This window comes from Musca vetustissima, unplaced genomic scaffold (genome assembly GCF_032173495.1).
Source record: "Musca vetustissima isolate MV318-11 ecotype Yass unplaced genomic scaffold, APGP_CSIRO_Mvet_v1 utg4927, whole genome shotgun sequence".
In the NCBI taxonomy this organism is placed as follows: Eukaryota; Metazoa; Arthropoda; class Insecta; order Diptera; family Muscidae; genus Musca; species Musca vetustissima.
Genome location: NW_026884396.1, coordinates 332,227 through 357,506, shown reverse-complemented (window position 1 = coordinate 357,506; position 25,280 = coordinate 332,227). Strand labels below are relative to the sequence as shown.

Below are 25,280 nucleotides of genomic sequence, written 5' to 3'. Positions count from 1 at the left end.
TGGTTGAATAAGAGTTTCTATAGAAAATCTTCAATTTAGCCTAGCTGAATTAGAGTTTCTATAGAAAATCTTCAATTCAGCCTAGCTGAATAAGAGTTTCTATAGAAAATCTTCAATTCAGCCTGGCTGAATAAGAGTTTCTATAGAAAATCTTCAATTCAGCCTGGCTGAATAAGAGTTTCTATTCAGCCTGGCTGAAAATTTCTATAGAAAATCTTCTTGGCTGAATAAGAGTTTCTATAGAAAATCTTCAATTCCGCCTGGCTGAATAAGAGTTTCTATAGAAAATCTTCAATTCAGCCTGGCTGAATAAGAGTTTCAGCTTGGCTGAATAAGAGTTTCTATAGAAAATCTTCAATTCAGACCAGCTGAATTTACTTGTCTACAGAAAATCTTTATTTTAGCCTTGCTGAATTTATGTTTCTATAGAAAATCTTCAATTCAGCCTGGCTGAATAAGAGTTTCTATAGAAAATCTTCAATTCAGCTCCAGCTGAATTGAGGTTTCATAAAATTTTAAATAATTTTTGTACACTTTTCTCACTCATACATATAGACGCTGCATGTAAATGCAATTTTTATTAATAGTTTTTGTTTTTTTAATGGTATCTAATGCATTGATCAATCGCAGTACTCCTTCAATTTGGCCGTAGGGCATATGTGACAAGGGAACGGGCAACAACGTAAACGACAACAAAATGTTAGTAATTAAAAAAATGGAACTTAAATTGACGCTAGAGGGATGTGTCGTAACGAATTGCAAAAATAAAAAGTGGAAAAAAACAATTGCAATTATATTCAAAACAAAGTCATGTTAATGGAAACAGATCAAATATACATAACCGGCTGGTTTTAAGTGAGCGCTCTCGTAGCTTATTTAGACTGTCACCCATATATTCAGGCTCTGGGCAAAACAATTTGCAGTTCAAATTTCTATTGTTTGACATGGCTTGATGTGGAGTAATTACAAGCCAACAAATAAAAAATGTAATTAAATAATACAAAAAAAATTGTTTAAAATAAAAAAGCGATAACAATTTCCATTGTTGTTGGGGCTTTTGTTGCCATGTAATTTGTTTGTTTTTGGTCTAAAAGTGTGCTAACACTTTTTTTGTTGCTGTCGTTCTTTCGAATATAGTTCGTGCATGTCGCTGGAGCATTGTGTGGAAACAATTTACATTTAAAATATATATATAGCTCTATGTGTGTCTATATAATTTAGTTATTTTCGTTGACACATGTCATCACACTGACACTTGTTGTCACTGTCAAATGCAAAACATTTGTGGCTTTATGCTGGGGTGCCATGATAAATGTTTACATTTTAGGATAAAAAAAGTCAACAAAAAGAGTGGTCGAATAAAATGGCCTGTGGAATTTTGTAATATTCTCCTCCTCCGCCCGACAAGAATGCCCTCGATATGATCTATATAATGAGAAAATAAACAAGATGTCAATCATTAATTCAATATCCCAAATAGAAAATTATGTGGTGACAAATTAGATAATTTAGAAGGCAAGAAGAAAGGAAATAAATATGTCAATAAGAGAAAAAATTTTATTTTACATACAGAGTCTATATTTATGTCAGATTTTTTATAAGTTTAAAATGTTGATTTCTGGCACTGTCAGTGCCAGTCACATCCATTTTTTTTATCTTCATTGAAAAGCGAAACCCATAAATGATTGACTTGTTGTGTTCGGGATTTCTTAAATGCCAAATTATAAGAGGGAGATGGAGCCACTGCACTCGAAGTTAATTTAGCTTAGGCACGTTAGATAATAGCCTCTGGGTAGCTATTATCTAACGTGTCCAATCTACTTTACCTTCCATGATGATACCTAAAAGAATCTGTCAAACAAACGATGGCTGCTGCTTTCAGATTCACATAGCCAACACACTCATTTCACCGCGAAAACTTTATAAAATCTTCATTGGCATTACCAATTTTCAAATATACTTAAATTCAATATTTTGAAAAATAATTCACAAATTTAGACGCTTTATGTAAATGCAAATTTTTCTTTTCAAATACTCAGTGTCATATCTTAAAGTTGGTCAAGTTTGTAAGATCCTTTGGTAGGGAGAATGCGGGTAAAAAATATACAAATTTTACTAATTTTCAAATACTCAGTGCCTTAACTTAAAGTTGGAATATTATATAGTATATCTATAGTATTAAACTTCTATTTAAATATTGCAATTCTTCTCTGCTGAATTCAAATTTTAATAAAATTCTTCAATTCACCCAGCTGAATTAAATTTACGATAAGAAATATTTTACTCTGTCCAGCATAAATAGGGTTTCTATAGAAAATCATACCAACTGAATTAGGTGTCCGTTAGAATTTATTTATTTATTAATTATTTTTTTATTATTACAATATTATATAGTATATCTAAGGAATTTTATGCAGCATTTTCCTTCTTTAACTGTGACACTACCTTCTTGTACACATAATTTGTATTTTTTTACTGTATTTATCAGTTCTAAGAGAATTCGATATAATTATTATTTAATACGTATGCCAATGTTTTTCTGATCGAACCTGTCATCATTTATAACAACATTGATTTACATACGAATGATTGACATTAATTCGCGGTTGAAGTACAACCACTTGTCTGTGGTATAACAAAAAAAGTTTTTGATTTGGTACAATTTTTTTTTTGATCATTGATGATCCATACATGTCCGATTCGCAAGTCATCACATTACATTGAACTTATCGTTTGAATATCCCTATGTATATATGTTAATGTAATAGGTTCGGTCGTAATAAATTAGAAATTGTTCAGACGCATAATTCGGTATTTAAAAATAAGCAGAATAATCCTCATAAACCTTTTGGAGTATTCCGCGAGAAGAGTGTATATGAAATAAATTGTAACCGAAAGGGAATTTAATATTTCAATTAAACATTGTTAGAGGGTATTATGGGAGTACGTTTAGACATGACTTTATAAATGAGTTCATATAAAAGACCATATCAAATTCTATGCCGAATCGGAAGCCATTGTGATATATTTCAATTTCAGTTTAGACGCTGTATGTAGATACAATTTTTTATTTAAATGTAATTTTCCCATACTTTTGTTATAAACGAGTAAAATCAACTATTTAGATGATCGAAAGGTAACGATAGAGCATGGACTACACAATAATCGAAACAAGCAGCCAAAAGGTTCAACAATTCAAACATATGGACCTATACAATAAGGTCACCCAGCAAGCGAAAGTCAGACGTTTTTTTTTCAAGTCTAACGTCAGCAATTTGGACTTTATTTGGATTTTGACAGAAAACTTGAGAGGCAGCTGATTTCCTTGGATGAACTTATTAATAGTCATTGGATCTATATTCTTGAGAAGAAGAGTTTTATTCACTACGAATACGGCTAATTTGACAGGAAAATGTGACTAAAAATTTAAAAGTTTTTAAAATGGATCGAAAGCGTTATATGGGGCTAAATTAATTGAAAAATTACTGTGGGTGGATTTAGTGGCAAAATTTCCTAATTCATTTATATTTATTAATGTATTGAAGTGGCATGCCTGTACGTACATATATGTAACTTGTAAGGTCCATAGATAGGCCTTGAGAACAACGTACATTAGAGTTGGGTAGTTCCGGAACGAACAAGTTCATTGGAACTATTCCGAGAAAGGAACGATCGGAACTAGTTCCAGCTCTGTAATTAATATAGTTCCTTTTTCTGATCTCGTTCCTTTTTGATCTCGTTCTTTTTTTCTGATCTCGTTCCTTTATTCCCATATTCTTCATTCGTTCGTATTTCAAATTGTGTAAATAGTTAAATTTTATTTTTTTTTTGTTTTAAATATTTTTATTTATTTATAAAAAAATATTTTGTGCTTATCGTCCTGCAGTTGAATTCTTTAGTTTCATTTAATTTTTTTATTTTAGCACAATTTTCAATTTGTGCATTTATTTAAAAATCAACACGGAACTATGTGAGCGAAAAAAAAGAACGATGAAAGAGAGAGAGAGATTCAAAGGATCTATGTTGGAGTCGGAACTATATGGAGCAAAGAAACTATAAAGAGCAAAGGAACTATTTGGAGCAAAGGAACTTTATTGAGTAAAGGAACTATATGGATCAAAGGAACTATATGGATCAAAGGAACTATATGGAGCAAAGAAACTATAAAGAGCAAAGGAACTATATGGAGCAAAGGAACTATTTGGAGCAAAGGAACTTTATTGAGTAAAGGAACTATATGGATCAAAGGAACTATATGGATCAAAGTACTATATGGAGCAAAGGAACTATATGCAAAAACGAAAAAAAAACAAAAAGAACGATGAAAGAGTGAGATTCAAAACAACTATGTAGGAGTCGGAACTAAATGGAACAAAGAACCTGTATGGAGTAAAAGAGCTATATGGAGCAAAGGAACTATATTAGGGACTAGTTCCTTTTTAAAAAAAGAACGAGAAAAATATCGCTCCGTTAAGTGAACGAGATTGCCCAACTCTAACGTGCAGCTTTAAAAATATACATTATGAAATTGTTGAAATTACGACGAATTCATTCTATGTACAAAAACATCTGTTTTTTTATTTCATCATCTGTCAAGTTTTATCTAGTAATATTTGCTCATGGTTGGCAACATGATGCAATAATAAGATGATGTATCAAAACCAAAAAAATTCTTTTTGTCTCGATTATCTATCAAATTTTTCCTTATAATATTTCAAAGAATTCAAGTAAAATTACCCACTTTGAGAGTTAATCGAGACATCAGCTGCGCTAAATGGACTACCTATTCATTGTGCCACGGTTGGCAAGTAGAATTTTTAACTTTGACAGATAATCGGATAATCAGCTGGGCTAAATGGAGTACCTATTTATTGTGCAATAAAAATTGATATATGAATTACATATTAAAAAGGGGTTGCCATTATTTAATATGTGGAAACATGTGAAATAGACGCTGTATGTAAATACAAATTTTTTTCAACTTGGTAATATTGAAAATCCTATTTCCTTTAATTTTTCCCAGTCCACCCTACTACACATCATCGATATGTTGTAAAGAAAACAACTACTTAATCGCTCACTGCAAACAATTGTGTGATCGCACATCGCACTTCAATGTTATTGTTAGCAGTTTTAAGGCGGTATTATTCGGCTGACTATCTGACTACTTGCTGTCGTTGAAGCTGAGGTGAGCATTTTCTGTGTGTCGCAGTTACCCTCCTCCATAGCACCGAGCCTTCTGTTAACTTCTACTATTGCTAGATATTTAAACAATAAATATCTGTTTTGATGGACATTACAACAACAGCAGCAGCAGCAACAACAACAAACATGTATTGTACATTTTCGTTCGCCCCAACTTGTTGTAATTGCTTTAATTTCTTAATAATCGACCAAAATGGTGGGTATTTTTTTCTGCTTCTTCTTCTTCTTTGTATTATTTGTTCAAAAGTTCAAAGCACGATCTGTCTCGATAGCATTGTAAAGCAAATAGTTGATTGTTTTAATTTATTGTTGCTGCTGTTGTTGTATTTTGTTGTGTTATGTTGTGCGAATGATGTAATAAATAATTAAATGGATCGTTTAAATGTTTTGCGGTTCAATACTTGTTTTGTAACTCCTACATTAATCGATCAATGAATGAATTTCTGGCTGGCTGGCTGACTGACTGGCGATGAACTGCCCCGATGAGTGAGCGAATGAATGAATGGTGGAATATTAACTGTCAAAACATAACCTTAAAATACAATTCTTTTTCTATTCAGAAAACGCCAACATTTATTTTTATTTTCATTCCAGTTCAACCACACATTTGTTATTTTTCTTTTGTTGAATTCTTGAATATCCAAATGAATATAAGAAACGTGATAGCTATTTTTTTTAGAATTTCAAGTGTTGAATGATTTTGGAATTTCACATAGGAATTATAGATAACAAATTACCTTGTGACATAATCAGTTACGTTTTATTCATTATTTATTTTTAAAATAATATTTACTTTCGGGAAATGATATATGACTGGTTGTCTGATATTTTAATTAATACCTAATGTTTTGACCAGACGTCACCATGTGAGTTTGATATTTCTTTTTTTGGAGTATTTTTTTTTTCGAAGAGATGTATTAGGTGTTCAGTGGTTTGTTTCGATGTGCCTGAATTGAAAAAAAAAACTAAATTAGTTGAATAGGGAATCCCAAGGAGTTTCTTAAACATATTTAAGGCTTATCCCTTCGATTGGACAGTCTAATTCTCGGAGCTGATTGACCTTTCTCCTACGTTTTGTTAAAAGGAACTAGTTCATTAATATAGTTCCTTTGCTCCATATATTTCAGACTTGTATACAATTCCTTTTAATCTCTCTCTCTCTCTTTCATCGTTGATTTTTAAAAGAAAAGGCAAAAAAGAAAAAAAATATTTAAGGGGACCCCCCATTCTCGGGCTCAAAATTTTTTTGATTTAATTCGAATCTACACTAATTAAAGAATGTCCCTACAAAATTTCAAGAGAAAATCTCAAGAACTCTTGAAGATATAGCCGATTTATTGTGTCAGCATCAAGTGACGGCTAAAGGGCTTCTCAAACTTTAAACGCGTTTTTCTCTTTTGTGAATGGCGGGCACGATAACTCAAAAACTAATAATCCAATCGGTTCCAAATTTTGACACGTTCCTCTGGGGGTGTATAGCTCTCGTATGAACTAGGATAAAGCCAATCGGTGAAGAACTTTCTTATTTTTTAACTTAGTTTGTGGTAAAAAATAGGCGATTTTCCAAAAAAAAAAAAATTTCAAAGTTCCGCCATTTTGTTAATTGTTGTGCGAAGTTAATAAGCTACAGAAGTCAATTGCAGGATGATAAGAACAATGTATTTATTATTATTTATCTACTTAATTTTCATAAATAACTTTATTATTCACAAAATAATAAATTGGCGAGCATATGTTTAACAATGTGACAGTATCTGAAAAACGAACGAGAACGAATGAAGAATATGGAATGAAGCGAGATCTGTGAAAGGAACAAGAACAGCAAAATTAACTATGGGAACTACATTTCATGGAACTATTCCTTTGTAGGAATAGTTCCAAAGAAATTATCACTGCAAGGTTTTCTGGTTACTTTGTAATTTAATAAAAATTTGATAATATTAAAAAAAATTTGCATATGCATACAGCGTCTATAATTAAATACATCATATGGTACAATACACCTCCGCTTAAAGTGTTCCTTAAAGAAAATTTTCTAGTTTACAAGAGGAAACGTTAAAAAAATCTAAATAGTTATGATACTATCGTTAAATTATAATTTGTAGGGGTGTATTCAATTTGTACTAGAATTCTGGAGGGGCTTCTTAATTCCTTTATATTCAGTAATGTTTTATCTAAACCTTCCCTTCTAGCAGGTTAAAAAAACTTCCTCGTGCTGATTTCCAACCAGATTTTATTTTCGACTATAAAGATTCCATAGTAATCGTTTATAAAGCCTTCACTCAGGACATCTCTAAATTGTCGTCAGAAAAGTATTCCTAGCCAGTAGTTTAGAAGTAGTGCCTCCGTCCAAAGTATGTACGGCTTTTGTATAGAGAAATTCTTCTTCTGTCGGAGAATCGTTTTTGTAGCCTATAAATGTTCCCTTCCAGGCGTTTACAAAAACTTCATTCTATCATCAGTTGATTAAAAATTGGATTAAAATATCAGTAATATATGGCAATATTATACTCAATAAAAATTGCGTATACATACAGCGTCTAAAATTATAAAACGTATGATAGAATTTCACCTTCTGTTGATTCCCTCCCAATTGTAGTCTTATATAATGATTAATTTTTAGTCATTTTGTTTGTGGTATCTAAATACTTTTTTACGTCGTCCGTAAATTTTTCATTCATATAGAATGTTTACATTGTACCGGATTTATTAAATCCAGTAGATCTAAATTGTCGATTCCATTACATATATGACAAATAAATCCTAATAGTTCTAATATAAATGCATTTTTAGCCCCCTATGAATCTTTCTAGTAGCATATAATAAAATTTCTTCAGGCCCTACAATTCTATAGCTTTCCCCTATAAAAAAAATCTCCAGTCGTTCTTACAAATTACAACCACTCTAATACCTGTCAGACATTTACAATAATAAGCCACTCGAAAACGGAAATGCAAACATTTTTCTTAATTAATTATCTATCAATGAGAATTAATTAAAAATATCAACTTTTACATAAAAGCAACAACAAATAAAACGTTTGTCCGGTTTCTCAATTTATTGTTTGTTGTGTGTGGGTTAGAATTAGATAGCTATGATCTTGAATATATCCGATAGCGACTCCTACCCATGTGTATTGCAAAAAAGAAACTTAGTTATAAAGAAAATGTATAGATTCATATATAAATAGTTGTCTGTATGTTTGTAAATTTGAATTTCAATTTAAAAATTACCATATAATGTATTTTTTCAAAGATTTTTTATTTTTCTAAATTGAATATCAGAACGATCAACCTCCCTTTAATGCTTGACTGCATTTCTTACGAACTGCTCAGGCGACAATTTGAGGGAGTACGGTTTTTGGGTGAGCTTTGTTTGAATACATATACCCTATAATGAGTAAAGATGGTAGGTGGATTTTTTTAAATAGATTTTGGATTTAAATGAAATGAACTAATCCTCTAAAAATATAAAAATTTTACCAAAAAGGTCGAAAAAAACACAAGAATAAAAATTCTACAACCAGTTTCCAATGCCAGCGTACATTGCATTAGGGATAAGTAAATTGACTTTTGACTAATCGACTCTTTGAGAAAATCGCAAAGTCAACTTTTCAAGATCGAATTTTGATTTTCTTCATAAGTACTTAGTTTATTATCATAAAGCCGAAATTGCCCAAAGATTACATATTCCAAATTTTTATTTCATCTGTTGACAACAATTCTTATAAAAAATTAAATTTTTAGTCGATGTTGCTTCAGTTAGTAAAATATTTTGAAAAATCGAAAGATCGAAAAGTCGACTTTTTAATCAAAGCCAAAATTCGAAAAGTCGCAGGCAAAAATCGAAAAGTCGACTTTTACTCCCGACTAAGTATTCCTATTTTGCATCTCACAATTATAGGTTCTAAGAACATAATTCCTTTTTGTTTCCCCTAAGAACTTGGTCGAACATAAAGACGATCTTCATGTTGTCTACAGAGATTACTACGAGAACGGTGAAATTTTACGAAGTTTAGGAGTTCTAATAATCGAAATTGTATTTCAAATCATTATAATTATCAAACTTATAAAAAGATTGTGGAAATATTTTACTAAAAAATTGCGTATACATACAGCGTCTATAGAATACTGAAATTTTGCACATAAGCGATGGTTCTATAAAAAGTTTATATAGTCATCTATAAAATAATTAATTTGAAATAGGAGATAGATAAAACCTCATTAATTGTTCGACTATTTTTAAAAACTTTTCTGAGATCTAATAAAATTCCAGAAGAATTTCAAGGACTACCTTTTTGTTCTCTGTAAATATCTCCATTTGGTAGGCTTTTAGATCGAGTACCGAGTCTATTGGGAATAATTTGAAAATTTATAAATATGTGGAATTCCATTAAAAATTGCATATACATACAGCGTCTAAAATTATAAATCGTATGATATAGAGCATTTCAGTTCCTCGTATTCTATACAAATTATCTTGTATAGGTCAACAAAGAGGTTTTTCCCATTTTGTTCGTAAAATATATTCCTGCAGAGATGTAGTCTATAAATGTTCCCTTTTGGTAGGCTAGAATATCGAATACATCGTGTTTTATTTAAAATTGCGTATACATACAGCGTCTAAAATTATAAATCTTTCTTCTTGTTATGTAAAAAGTATATGCTATGGGTCTACAAAGGTTTTTGTTATGGGGATGATTGAAAATTAACAAAAATATATATGGGAATATATTTTATTAAAAATTGCATCTACATACAGCTCCTAAAATTATAAATCCAATGACATAGATTAATTCAGTCCTAGGTCTTCTATAAAGATTATCTCCTACAGGGCTGTAAAGATTTTTTCGAACCTTGTCCTTAAATATTTTTCAGACAGAATGTTAAGGCTACCGTTTTTTGTATTCTAAATATGTTTGGTAGGCTAGAATCGAATACACTCTTTGGGAGATGATTTGAATTTTTTTTTAAATATATAGGAATATTTTTCTTAAAAAATTGCATGTACATACAGCGTCTAAAATTATAAATCGCATGGCATAGAAGACTTCAGTTTTAAGTATTCTATGATTAGGAGAATCCGTTTCCGTTAATATTTTTCAGGCAGAATGTCAGGGCCTCCATTTTTGTCGTCTACAAATTCCACCGTCTGCTAGGCTAGAAAAAGGAATACACACCCTTTTGGGAATAGTTCGACAATATACAAATATAGGGGAATATATTTCACTAAAATTGCATGTACATATAGCGTCTAAAATTATAAATCGCACTGCATAGTTATCCTCAGTTCCACATGTTCTAAAAATATTGGGTCTGTTCCAGTATTTTTTTAATAGTAAAGCTAGTAAAAGGGAAACATTTCAAAATCGCTCTCACAGTAAAAAAATAATTAAAAAAGTTCGGGAACGCAAATCTAGTAAATATGCCAAAATTAGATGGCAATACTTCAAAATCAACATAACAGCCAATCAGAAGTAGGCATTCCTGTTTACCATTTTTACTCGACCAAAGTTTACAAAGAGAACGCCATTTTGTTTTGTGCTCTCTTAAATTTGATTCAGTTTTTTACCAGTTTTGGGGGATCAGGATCGGTTTTCGAGAAAAAGATACAAAACTTGTAAAATTAGTAGATTCTTTTAGGTTCTGGAACGGAACTATTATATTCTAAAAAATATTTGTAATCTTGTCCGTAAATAATATTTCAGTATCAAGTGAAGATCTCCATTTAAATAAAAAATTGTAAGTCCATAAAGCGTATAAAATTATAAATTATATGACATAGAATACCTCAGTTCTAGATGTTTCTTAAAGGTAATCATCTATAGGACTTCTAATCTTGCCCATAAATAATATTCTTTGAGAATATCTTTCATTAAAAATTGTGTTTACATACAGTGTCTAAAATTTAATATCAGTTCCACACGTTTTATAAAAGTTTTCTTACAAAATTCCACAATTTTTAATAAAATTCCAAATGGAAGGAATTGAAACAAATAATTTTTTATACACGCTTATAATATATTTTTAAATAATTGTTTATATTCATCAGACCGATCGGAGAAAACCAAATACGGCAGTTCACCACTTTCGGCCAAGCGAAGCACTTCTTTCTGTTGCGGTGTAAGTTCTTGCACTTTTTGGAATTTCAATGGCTTTACTCCGAGATCATTTTTCAATATTTGCCGAATGGAATATTGCGATATGTTCAGCTCACGAGCCATTGTTCGGCCACTGCGATGCGGGTTTCTATCAAGTCGTTTCTTTACTTTTCGAACCATTTCTGCTGATGTTGCTGTTTTCTTCCGTCCACTTCCTTGACGTGGGGCTACGTTACCAGTATCACGGTAACGAGCGATGGTACGAGACACAAAAGATTTACTCACATTTAAATGCTGGAGTCCTCTAACGATTATTTATATTTTCAACATAGAATATGTAGAGCATCCAATATTCCATATGACTGACCGCAGCTTTTTCCATCTGGGTTTAATTATTTTTCGAAATAATCATCTTGAGGCTAATAAATAGTTTTTATTGTTTTGTTTTTGTATTGCAATTGACATCATCACCAAACCCTGCAATTTTTTATTGGAATAAGGTTGTTCCGAAGTTAATTAAAGAACAGTTGCAAACTTTTTATTGAAATTCTTAAAAGTTAGCTGACAAAATTTTAAATAAAGAGCATGAATTTAAAAAAATAAGCTCAGATACGTGCAGTTTAGGCAGATTTTTCAGTAACTCGAGAATACCAGATCCACTAATTTAATATAAATTTATTATTTTTCGGAACGTATATTTCAACACTTTCTTAAAAATTAAAAAAAGTATATAAATTCCATGAGTATTCTTGGAATCAATTTTCTTCTTTTTTCTCTCAACTAAAAAATATCTGAATTGTTCGATGCTCTACCTGTTCCCATTTTTCCTTTAAAATAAAAAAAAAACTAAAAACAAAAATACCAAACAAATTATGACGCTGATGATCAGCAATAATAAATGATGATGCTCCATTTAAAATTTTAATACCACAAAAGAATATTATGAACTAAAAATAACCTCCGATATACTGAATGCAACAACAAAAAAACAAAAAAATCACAATTATATCTCGGCGTACGATATTCGTACAGATCTTTCAATATCATCTTTAATGGCAAATGTACATTACAAAGACCATTTATATATGTTCGTATATCTTCCATATGTGTTTCATCGTTGTGGTCTTCCACACAACATTTCATTTACGCATTCATTCACCTAGCACCGCCGTTTAAAAAGCGGGACAATCAGTCCGCATTAGCTACAAAGGGAAATAGGAAAAACAGATTGCTTAATATTTTTCCTACCAAAAAAAAAAGAAAGAGAAAGAAAAATTGTCTGAAAAATTTCAAACGAATTGCCAGCTTATCAATTCTTTGTTCAGCCTCATATTTGGGGCTGCTGTTGGAAATGAAATTGTTTCATATGGGAACACACGACTACAATGGACTTCAATTCATAGAAAAATCAGAAAACTTCTATTTTTTATAAGAATTGCATATACATACAGCTTCTATATATTTATTTAAAAAAAATATTTTTAAAAAATCCACGAAAAAAAATATTTTTAAAAATATTTTTCAAATAAGGCTGGGTTTTTGGAAATTCGTACTAGAACGGTACGAAAAGTACTAAAAAGTACTAATCTATACTAAAAAAAGAGTAAAGTGATTGACTGACGGACTGATTTAACGATTCATCAACGGCCAGACAAAACGGCTGAAGCTAGAATCTTGAAATTTTGGGTGAGGGACACTCTTGGTCCAAAGGTGGCAGATAAGGAAATTCGTACTAGAACGGTACGAAAAGTACTAAAAAGTACTACATGTGATACCATTTGTAGTTGGCGAACCAGTAAAGTTAGAACTCTGAAATTTGGATTGGTGGTCGTTGATGGAATGTAGGATAGATGTACCGGAGGATTTTTGGAAATTCGAACTATAACTATACGAAAATGCACTAAATTTGGTACATTTCTGCAGCATGTGAACGGATTGCGCTAAAAACTTGAAATTTGTAGTGTGAATTAAGGTTGATAAGTAGGGTCCATATGGTTTTGAAAGTGTGTACTTATGTGTACGAAAAGTACTATATGGTACTATATTTGGTACAAATTTAATCTATACTAATGAAAGAGTAAAGTGATTGACCGACTGACTGATTTAACGATTCATCAACGCCCAGAAGAAACGGCTGAAGCTAGAATCTTGAAATTTTGGGTGAGGGTCACTCATGGTCCAAAGGTGACATATAAGGAAATTCGTACTAGAACGGTACGAAAAGTACTAAAAAGTACTACATGTGATACCATTTGTAGTTGGCGAACCAGTAAAGTTAGAACTCTGAAATTTGGATTGGTGGCCATTGATGGAATTTAGGATAGATGTACCAAAGGGGTTTTGGAAATTCGAACTATAACTATCTGAAAAGTACGAAAATGTACTAAATTTGGTACATTTCTGCAGCATGTGAACGGATTGCGCTAAAAACTTGACATTTGGAGTGTGAATTATGGTTGAGATGCAGGGTCCAATTAAGGAGATGATTTTGAAAGCGTGTACTCATGTGTACGAAAAGTACTATATATTTGGTAAAACATTCATTTGCAGATACAAATCGAGCTGGAATCCTGAAATTTGAAATTTACATTATCGTCGGATTATAGGATTGGGATATGTACGTAGCTTTGGACATTTTTTACTTATGAGTACGAAAAGTACTAAATCGTACTATAATCGGAAATCGAAAAGTACTAAATCGTACAGTTTGGATTTGGGTTATCCTATAGAGCGGGAACAATGAAATTTGGAGTCAGGATCACTGTAGGGGTGATTGAGATTGGGGTCAGGATTTAGTTTTAGAAAATAATACTTATGGGTTATAAATTTGGTACAATTTGAATTTTAGGTGAACCAATAGAGCTAGAATCATGAAATTTGGAGTCAGGATCACTGTTGAGGTGTAAGATTGAGATATGTAGGAAGTTTTAGAAATGTGTACTAGTGTGTACTAAATTTGGTACAATTTGAACCGACAGAGTTGGAATCCTGAAACTTGGATTTAGGATCACTGTGGGGTGTTGGTTTGAGGTAAGTAGCAAGTTTTGAAAATTGCTACTACTGTGTACTAAATTTAGTACAATTTTAATTGTGGGTGAATCGATAGATGTTGGAATCCTGAAATTTTGATTTAGGATAGAGTGGAAATCCTAAAGTTTTGATTTAGAATCAGTGTGGAGGTGTAGGATTGGGGTATGTGGGAAGTTTTGAAAATTCGTTCTACTGTGTACTAAATTTCGTACAATTTGAATTGTGGATGAACTGATAGAGTGGAAATCTTGAAGTTTTGATTTAGAATCAGTGTGGAGGTGTAGGATTGGGGTATGTAGGATGTTTAGGAAATTCGTACTACTGTGTACTAAATTTAGTACAATATTAATTGTGGGTGAACCGACAGAGTTGGAATCCTGAAACTTGGATTTAGGATCACTGTGGGGTGTTGGTTTGAGGTAAGTAGGAAGTTTTCAAAATTGGTACTACTGTGTACTAAATTTAGTACAATTTGAATTGTGGGTGAACCGATAGAGTGGAAATCCTAAAGTTTTGATTTAGAATCAGTGTGGAGGTGTAGGATTGGGGTATGTAGAAAGTTTTGGAAATTCGTACTACTATGTACTAAATTTAGTACCATTTTAATGTGGGTGAACCGACAGAGTTGGAATCCTGAAACTTCGATTTAGGATCTCTGTGGAGGTGTAGGATTGAGGTATGTAGGAGGTTTTAGAAATTGGTACTACTGTGTACTAAATTTAGTACAATTTGAATTGTGGGTGAACCGATGGAGTTGGAATCCTGAAATTTTGATTTAGAATCTCTGTGGAGGTGTAGAATTGGGGTGTGAGGTTTTAGAAATTGGTACTACTGTGTACTAAATTTAGTACAATTTGAATTGTGGGTGAACCAATAGGTTTGGAATCCTGAAATTTGAAATTATTGTGGGGGTGTAGGATCGGAGTATGCCGGAAGTTTTGTTGGATGATGGAGGAGGGTAGTTGGTAAATTTGGATTTGGGTGAACCTTTAGATCTCGATTCATGAAATTTTTCATATTTTTATTTTTAAGTAAACATTTTTTGTAAGCTTAAAATTTTGAATATTTTTCTAATTTTTTATTTGTATATTGTAATTATTCCAACACCAATGTATGTTATACAATTATTTTTTTTTCAATATTTGCCGTTAATGCTTCTTGTTGTTCTAGAACGCCACACTCATTTAAATAATTTAAATGGCTTTGTTCTGTGTGCGCTTTTTATTATTTTGCCATTGAAATTGTTTTATGATTAAAGCATTTTTGTTTTTTTTTTCTGATATATTTAGAAAACAACAACAAAAAGAAGGAGAAGGCGAAGGCGAAGAAAAACTGAACCTATTGAGCCCACCATGAGGGCGATGAGTGATGGGCATGTGTGCGTCATTTGAATACATGAGTCGAAAAAGATGAGGACTTGAAGCTATGGGTTTGGCGCCAATTTTTTTTTTTTTTTTTTTGTAATGGATCAGTTGGAATATGTCTGTATGTATATATGTCTGTGAAATTATAAGAATGTGTATTTTTTATGGCTTACCCTAGAAGTGCGAAAAAAGTCTTTGACCAGATAATGAATGATGATTTAATTTTGATTGAATGAATGATTTATGTAGAGCTATTGAAAATTTTGCCGTTCTATTCGAATAGACACCAAAGTTACATACATACATATCGAGATGATGATAAAGGTCTTCATCATATATGAAGTTTATTTAATGGATAGCCCCCCACAGGTTACTTCTGTTGGAAAAAGTACTTCCGAAATTTCATTTGGCTCCAAAGTTCCACGAGGCTACTTTTACAAATAAAAAGAAATATTCAGTAATTACTCAAAAAATAATTTAGAAAATTTTAAACAATTATATTTATTTTAATTTATTCACTTCTATACTACAACAATGGAAAGTAATATTTCATTTATTTGTTCCAACAAACCATACAAAAAATCGAGATCGTGTCAACTCCAAATTTTTGCACAGCATAAGTCATTGTACCCCTGGTCAGAGCTGATATTACACATCATTTATGGCATGGCACAATGAATAGGTAGTCCATTTAGCGCAGCTGATGTCTTGATTAACTGTCAAAGTGGGTAATTTCTACTTAAATTCGATGTACAGGGTTGCCAACCATTTGAAATATTATATGGAAAAATTTGATAGATAATCGAGACAAAAACAAAAAAAAATAAATAATTTTTTTTCAATAATTTTATCCATGTTCCTTGACATTATTGTTTATTAAATAATATATTGATTTTGGTTTGCACAATGTAAAATTTTCTGCCAGAAAATGAAAACAAATAATTGACATTTTGTGCCGCTAACGCCAACTCTTTCGTTTGGTTTTCACGCCGGCGAAAACGTATGACGCCGACTCGTGACTCTCTGATTGCGTTTAGACTCTATTGCATCATGATTTATGGGATAACATCGTTTAGTAAAATATGTGGCAACTATGTAGATTTTTGTCAAATTCTCTTTTAAAACGATAACGGTACTTTCCACATTTCCACAAGCATTTGCTTAATGCAACAAGTGAAAGCAAGTATTTCTTTTTTTAAATGACTATTGAAGATCGAAAAATAATAATTAATAATCATGAAATGGGAAAATCCTATTCCGAAATAGGTAAAATGATAAACAGAACGAAATCAGTAGTCCAAAAAGTGGTTAATCGATACAAAAAAAGAAAAATATTAGAAAATAAACCGCGATCAGGCCGTACCCGGAAGCTCAACATCAGAGATGAACGAAAAATTCAATATATTATTAAAAAAAGATCCATTTACCAGCGCTCCTAATATCGCTGCAGACTTAAAAGAATCATTTGGGAAAGCAGTTTCAGCAGACACGGTACGTAGGTGCATCAAGAAGTGTGGATTCAATGCTCGCACTGCCCGCAAAAAACACTTGTTAACAAAACAAACAGAAAGAAGCGTGTCGATTTTGCAAATGAATATAAAAACAAGACAAATGATTTCGGGGAAAAAGTTATTTTCTCGGACGAATCGAAATTTAACATATTTGGGTCAGATGGACGCTCTTTGGTGTGGCAGAAAAAAAGCGGAAGAGCTCAATCCAAAGAATACTCGGAAAACAGTAAAGCACGGAGGGCGTGGAGAAGTAATGGTATGGGGATGCATGTCAGCAACTGGTATTGGCCATTTGGTATTCATTGAGGAAATAATGAATAAAACAGTTTACACGAAAATATTTTGAACCAAAAATTTGAATCAAAGTGCTGAAAAACTCAACATTCGTGATAATTATTACTTCCAACAGGACAATGATCCAAAACATACACACTGCTATTGACGTTAAGAATTGGAGCGTATACAATACACCACACATGCTGATAACACCTCCACAAAGCCCCGATTTAAATTCGATTGAGCACACATGGGATAATCTAGATAAACGAATCATACAAATCATACAATTTCCAGTAAGGCCCAACTCAAAGAAATTCTTCTGACAGAATGGGGTAAAATATCGCCGGATTACACTAAAAAACTTGTATACTCTATGCCCGAACAATTGGATGAAATTTTTAAACTCAAGGGATATCCTACCACATATTAGGTAAGTCAATTTAATTGTAAAAATTAAGTAATATTAAATAATACATTATTTTTCTCCACGGGTACCAAGACTTATGCTGTGCAAAAATATGGACTTGTCACTAGGTCGATTTTGTTTTATATTTTTTTTAATAAAAAAAATTAAATATTACTTTAATTTGCTGTAGTACGCCATTCATTGTGTATTCGTTCAGGGTAGCAGCAACTGCATCAGTATGAATGCTATTCAGACCTGCTCGATAGGCAACTTAATCTAGAGGCTCCATTCTGTAACGTTGCACCTCTCTCTCTACATCATGCTCATGCTTCCTGACACACCTGGGTGGGGTGTCTTATCCACCATATGATGGTTGGGATGATTGCAACGAAAGCATATTGCTATGCAGACGTAAGGGAAGTACCCTGACGCAGTCCTCAAGGCGGCGTTCTGACAGGTCTGAATACTTCTCCATTGCGTATCACTAGAGTTCGCAGACAACACTGGAACCGCATAGCTTGCAACAGACCGACCTATCGCTTTGTAAGAGGTCAACAAGGTTTCCTTATCTGAGCCCAAAGTGCTGCCGCAAGCGACTTGAGCACCTTGTTCCTACTTTTCAACTTATCGCAGACTGTTGTGGTTTGCGCGGACGATTTAAACATACTGTCGAATGTGACCTCGAGTATTTTCGGGTAGTTGGTGTCGTAATTATATGCCCCTCGACCTGCACATTCAATGGTATTCTTATCTCCGGAGTCTTTGTGGTGAACAATGATTATCCAACTTTACAAAATTTTGAAATTTTGTAAATTACTTTTTGAAGAATTACTGAATATTTTTTGATTTGTATGGGGTACCATGACTTTTGCTGCTCACTGTATATGGTTATAAAAGATAAATTTGATATGTGACCAGGCCACTCTATAACTAATTACTCATTAGGCGTGTGAAAATTGTGGTTATCTACAAGATGCCGGACAGTCATTTATTAAAACGACTGACCCTCACGGATTCTCAATAATGATTTGTAATATCGCTTACGAAGATTACTCATCCAAAGACCGCTAAAAAAACGAAAATATTCACATTTTTTATTTACACTTTTGTTTATGTTATGGTTTTCGCTGTTCTGTTTGTTTGGGGGCATTCGAACCTGCGAAATATACTATAAGCTAAAGAAAACATACATATAAATAAATAAAAAATATTATAAACAAAATCGTGCGAACGATAAACACACATCGGATGAATCATTCCAGCTCTGGTCAGGCACAAACAAAAGGAGGGAGAGAGCAAAAATCTAATCAATATTCCACCTTGAACTCAAACGACAATTTGAAAAAAGAAAAAAAAAAAAACAACTACAAAAATTGCATAATTGACAACAAAAAAATTGGGACTGGGACTGTTGGCCAATACGTTTCTAGATTTCTAAGTGGGGAGTGGACACAATCAATAAACATAAATCTCAAAACACTTTAAATGAAATTGAGTGTCGCTCAATGATTCACAGAATGTTTTGGAGATTATCTATGAAGATTTCTGGAAAAGAATTTCAAACACATTTTTAATTTATTACAGTAGACAAATTTACCCTTCAACACAAGGCGTGGATTTTTTAAAAAAATATTTTTTCAAAGGCGTGGATCTTTTAAAAAAATATATCTTTCAAAGGCGTGGATTTTTTTAAAAAATATTTTTTCAAAGGCTGGGATTTTTTTAAAGGCGTGGATTTTTACAAAAATATTTCTTCAAAGGCGTGGATTTTTTAAAAAAAATTTTTTCAAAGGGGTGGATTTTTTAATAAATATTTTTTCAAAGGCGTGGACTTAAAAAAAAATATTTTTTCAATGGCGTAAATTTTTTAAAAAATATTTTTTCAAAGGCGTAGATTTTTTAAAAAATATTGTTTTAAGAAGCCATAGGGCGTGAATTTTTTAAAAAATATTTTTTCAAAGGTGTGGATTTTTTAAAAAAATATTTTTTCAAAGGCTTGGATGTTTTTAAAAATATTTTTTCAAAGGCGTGGATTTTTAAAAAAATATTTCTTCAAAGGCGTGGATTTTTTAAAAAAAAATTTTTCAAAGGGGTGGATTTTTTAAAAAATATTTTTTTAAAGGCGTGGATTTTAAAAAAAAATATTTTTTAAAGGCGTGGATTTTTTAAAAAATATTTTTTCAAAGGCGTAAATTTTTTAAAAAATATTTTTTCAAAGGCGTGGATTTTTTAAAAAATATTTTTCAAAGGCGTGGATTTTAAAAAAAAATATTTTTTCAAAGGCGTGGATATTTTAAAAAAAATTTTTTCAAAGGCGTGGATTTTTTAAAAATTATAAACCACGAGCTGAGCATGTAGTAATTATAAAATACTACAGGTCCTATATATTTATCGGCCTTCTTATGATGGCTGGCGTCAATGAGACCTCATTTCCCTATTCTGATTGCCGACTCCGACTTACTGTGGAGTTAATGACCCCAATTGACCATGTTTATTACTTGTTATTTTACGAGCATATCAATGTCCAAGAGGCCGAGTACTCAAACACACAACGTCTCTCTCTATTCGGTGTTTCGAACAATTGTGTTTTGATTTGCCAATGTACCTAACCTATTTAATCTAATTGATTTGTTATCAGGTTGGAGCACTGATCGAATAACAAAACGTTAACAAAAAAACCCATACGAAAACAACAACAATAATCGCAAAGTACAATAACAAATGTAAAAACACAACAACAAAAAACCTGCAGCCCCAATATAAACAAATGGAAAAAAATGTTGTGTGTTTTTATTATTGGCCCTAATACTCGAAGTAGACTACAGTGATAGCAAAACAAAAAAATAATAAAAATTCTAGAAGAATCACTAAATGTGGACAAATATTTCAATTGCTTTGTATTTAAATAGAAAATAATAACATAAAAAAATAAATAAAATAAAAAAGTGTAACCTTTTTTTGCCAACCCCCTCGGAGCCAAGGAAAATATTTTTTTCTATTCAAATTCCAATTTCAAACCAAAAACAAAAATGTGTTCCTTTTCGCCTCCATAAAGTCTACTCTACCCCCAATCCATATTTAAACCACTGTTCACACTATGTAATTGCAACAACAACAACAAGTAGCCATCCGTAATCAGACATTAATTACAATAACAAAACTAGTCATTCAGTACAGACATGCCCTGCACATTAAAAAGGTATGAAATTGAAAATGAAAAAAGAGCAACAACAACAAACAAAAAATAATAATAATAATGACGACGACGGCGACGGCGATGTGAACACAACAATTATTTATAGAAAATATGACAAGTATTCAAACGCCAGCCAGTCAGCCAACCATTCGACCAACCTAGGTTCCACCACACCACCTCCCAACATGAACATTGATTTTTTTTCTTTGTTGTTGTTTTTCTATGTTTTTTTTACAATTCCAAAGTCCGAAGACTCCACAATTTTTGCTGAGCTCATCTTTGCTTCTTTTCGGTGCCGTTTTTGTGGTTGTTGTTAATATTCCGGAAACAATAAAAAAAAACAAATGCATCATCGGAATTTGTAGCCAATACGACGACGACAACGATCCGATTGATTACCGTTAATAGGTGGTAAATTCGGAACGAACAGTTAATGGCAATTTATTGGAGGGTTAATGGTTACCGAAATGCCAAATGTGGGAATACAAATTAAAGCCGCACTTTTGGGTTTGGAGGGCAAAACAAAAAAAGAAATAGAATAATTTTCTAGGTTAGGTTGAAGGTCCCACTTTTAATATTTAATATATAAATTGTATTGTAAAGTGTAGTAAATTCAAATTATGTATTTAATAGGTATCAAGAATTTATTAAAAAAATATTTAAAAAAAAAGTTTTTATTATCTAATAAATCTTCGGAGTTCGAAAAATATTTTTTTATTAAAAAAATTAATTCGAAAAATATATTTTTATTAAAAAAATTATTAAAAAATCCAGACATTGGGAATCTTGAAAAATATTTTTATTTAAAAATTATAAGAACGCTTTGGGAATCAAGGAAAATATTTTTATTACATTTTTTTAAATCAACGCTTGGGAATCATGAACAAAAAAAATTAAAAATCCAGGTCTGGGGAATCCTAAAAATAATTTGTTCCCTTAAACAATTTTAATAATATAGAAAAAAAATTATTTCCATAAATTTAAAAAAAATAATATTAAAAAATAAAAAATATTTATTTTGAGAAACTTGAAAAAAAAGTTTTAATCCACTCCTTGGGAAACCTGAAAAAAATATAATTTAATTATTTTTTTACAAAAAAAATATTTATTTTAAAAATCCACGCCTTGAGCAACTTGAAATATTTTTTATTAAAAAAATATATTTTTAAAAATCCATTTTTGAATAATATTTTTTTATTTAAAAAAAAATATTTTTAAAAATCCACGCATTGAGAAACTTGAAAAATATTATTTATTTAAAAAAAATTATTAATTTTTTTTATTAAAAACAAATATTTTTGTTAATGTATGAGTCTTCTGAATTTAAAAAAAAAAAAAAAAACTTTATTAAAAACCAAAAAAACATTTTTATTTTACAAAATTAATGTCTGATGTTAATAAAAATATTAACAATATTTATTTTTATTATTTTACGTCTTTAAAAAATATTTTTTCCCTTTTTTTCTTAAAAATAAAAATCCATTTTTTTAACTCTTGCCTAAATTTCCAGGATTTTTTAGTAATTATGTTACCTTTATTTTGTGTTCCCAGAATTTATTATTTTGTATAGAAAAAAATATTGTGTATTTTTTTATTTTTTTTTTTTATAAATTTTAATTTTTTATTTTTTTTTTTCGTTCTTTCAATTTTTGTAGCTTCAGTTAGGAATTCATTCTTTGTTATTGAAAAAATATTCACTTGTAAAACTATTTTAATATTTAAAAATGATTTTTGTATAAAGAACAAATTATTTTTATTGGTAACATATTTTTATAAAAAAAAACAAATGAATACATGTTTTTATTAAAAACTATTGTATTGCATATTTCTTAATAAAATACAAAGTTATGAATTATTTTTTATCGTTTATTTATTTTAAGAAAAAAATATTTTTTATTAAGAAACTATTTTTTTTTTTGTTAAAATATTTTTTAAGTACTTTTGTTTTGTTGGTTTTTTTTTTTTAAATAAGAAAAAATATTTTTTAAAAAATTCACACCGTTTGTTTTAATTTATTTTTATCTTTTTAATAATCACCCCACCCTAATCTATCACAATGGAATAATTCCATGCACGTTTTACTTTCATTGAATTCCTTAATTTGTTTTTTCGTTTAGTTTTCGTGAAACAATTAACAGTTGTTTAACAAACAATTTCAGTATAATTTCCTTTTTTTGCCTGTCTTTTCTTGATGATGATTTCAACAGACAATAATTTTTTCTACATATTTCAGGGTTGTATTTCTGTGTATTGTATATATTTATTGTTGCTATATTTTGCAATTGCTTAAATAAACAACAAAAACAACAGAGAAAAAGTGATGATCACACCAGGCAGCAGCAGCACAAAGAAAACACAAGGCCATTCGAAAATGAAAAAAAAAAATAAAAATAAAAAACAGTAAAATATATGACTCCTACACACAAACAAAACGGTGCTACTCTTCACACATTTGGCGGCTCTTGTTATTATACATTCTCCTACACTAGCACTCTCTCCAATTCTCCTCTTTTGTTGGGGGAGAAATCAAAATTGTGTTGGTAGTCATTGTAACGATAAACAAGGATTGTTGTATGCCAATTCACCAGACACAAGCAATGAATGCCACATATTACTCTCTGTCTCACTCTCCCCAACTCACACATTTGGGGAATTTCTGTTTTTGCATTTTCTCTCATTGCCACCAAATTAATATGTATTGTTGTTGGGCAATGAAACAAAACAAGGATTGCTGTATGCCGCTTTACTACACAAGCAACGGTGTTATGACTACATTTTTTTATTTCACTATACTACTCACACAATTGGGGATCTCTGCTTTTGCACCCCCACTCCCGCCAAAATGTATAGAACAAAACAAGGCTTGTTGTAAGCCCTTTAAATCAGGAACAGACAGAGTCGTTTTAAACAGTCAACGATGGTATACAACTATTCACTTTACACTCACACAGATGGGTCTCTCTGTTTTGGCACTCTCTCTCCCCCTCTTTGTAATGATCAAAATGCCCTAAGACCATCAATATGTATAAACAAAACAAGGATTGCTGTATGCCATTTAAATCAGGAACAGACAGAGCCGAATTAAACAGTCAACGGTTCTATAGTAACTATTCACTTTACACTCACGCAGCTGGGGCTCTTTGTTTTGGCACTCTCTCCCCCTCTATGGCCTAAGTACACAAACAACGGATGCTTTGATTTCTCTTCTCTTTACACTTCCATAGTTGGGGCTCTCTGTTTGTGCCTGCTTTCCCTCTTCCCCCAGCTGTGGTAGAAATCAATAGGTCTTGTTAAGCAGTAAAACACAACAAGGACTGTGAATGCAAGCACCGTGCATGTTTTTGCTCTCACACAATTGGGGCTCTCTGTTTGTGCATGCTCTCCCCCTCTCCTACCATTAATAGAAATCAATAGGTCTTGTTAAGCAGTGAACCACAACCAGGACTGTTTTATGCAAGCACTGTGCTTTTTTCTTGCACTCACACAGTTGGGGCTCTCTGTTTGTGCATGCTCTCCCCCTCCCCCACCTGTGGCAGAAATCAACATGTATTGTTATGCATTGAAACAAAACAAGGATTGCTGTGTGCCATTTACTACACAAACAATGGATACTACTTTACCGTTCTGTTATGTGGGGGCTCTCTGTGTTTAACTCTCTGCTCTCACACTTTCTCCCACTGTTTGGAGAAATCATAATACAGTGCTTTGCATTGAAACAAAACAAGAAGATGATGGCATGCCGTTAACACAAACAACGGCATGCATACATACGTTCCCCTACTTGGGGGATCTCTCTGTGTTGAACTCTCTCTCACATACGAACTTCCTCTGTCTCTCTCTCGTCATTTAACGAAGAAATAAAGCAATGTTGATATTGATTGAAACAAAACAAGGATTGTTGTGTGTCGAGAAGCCAAAATGATGATTTGTTTTTTTATTGCTGTCTCTCTCTCTCCCTTACTCTCTCTCTCCATCTCCATGTGTTGTTTATTATTGCATTATAAAGTAAAATAAACACAACCAAGGATAATTTCATTTTCATTGTGGTATATATATTTTTTTGTTTCGTTTTCTTTTTTTGTTGTTGTTGTAGTTGTTGCTGTTTTACACATATACATACATATAAAGGTTTAACATCATATACAAATAGGCATAAAATACAATTAGAAATTAGAAAAAAATTATATTA

General features: G+C 31.5%; 1 protein-coding gene across 1 annotated transcript in view; it reads left to right on the top strand.

Annotated features, from left to right (window-relative positions):
- LOC133331362 (secernin-2) overlaps positions 1-25,280 on the top strand; it is a 220,789-nt gene that overhangs the window by 51,121 nt on the left and 144,388 nt on the right. The window lies entirely within an intron of this gene.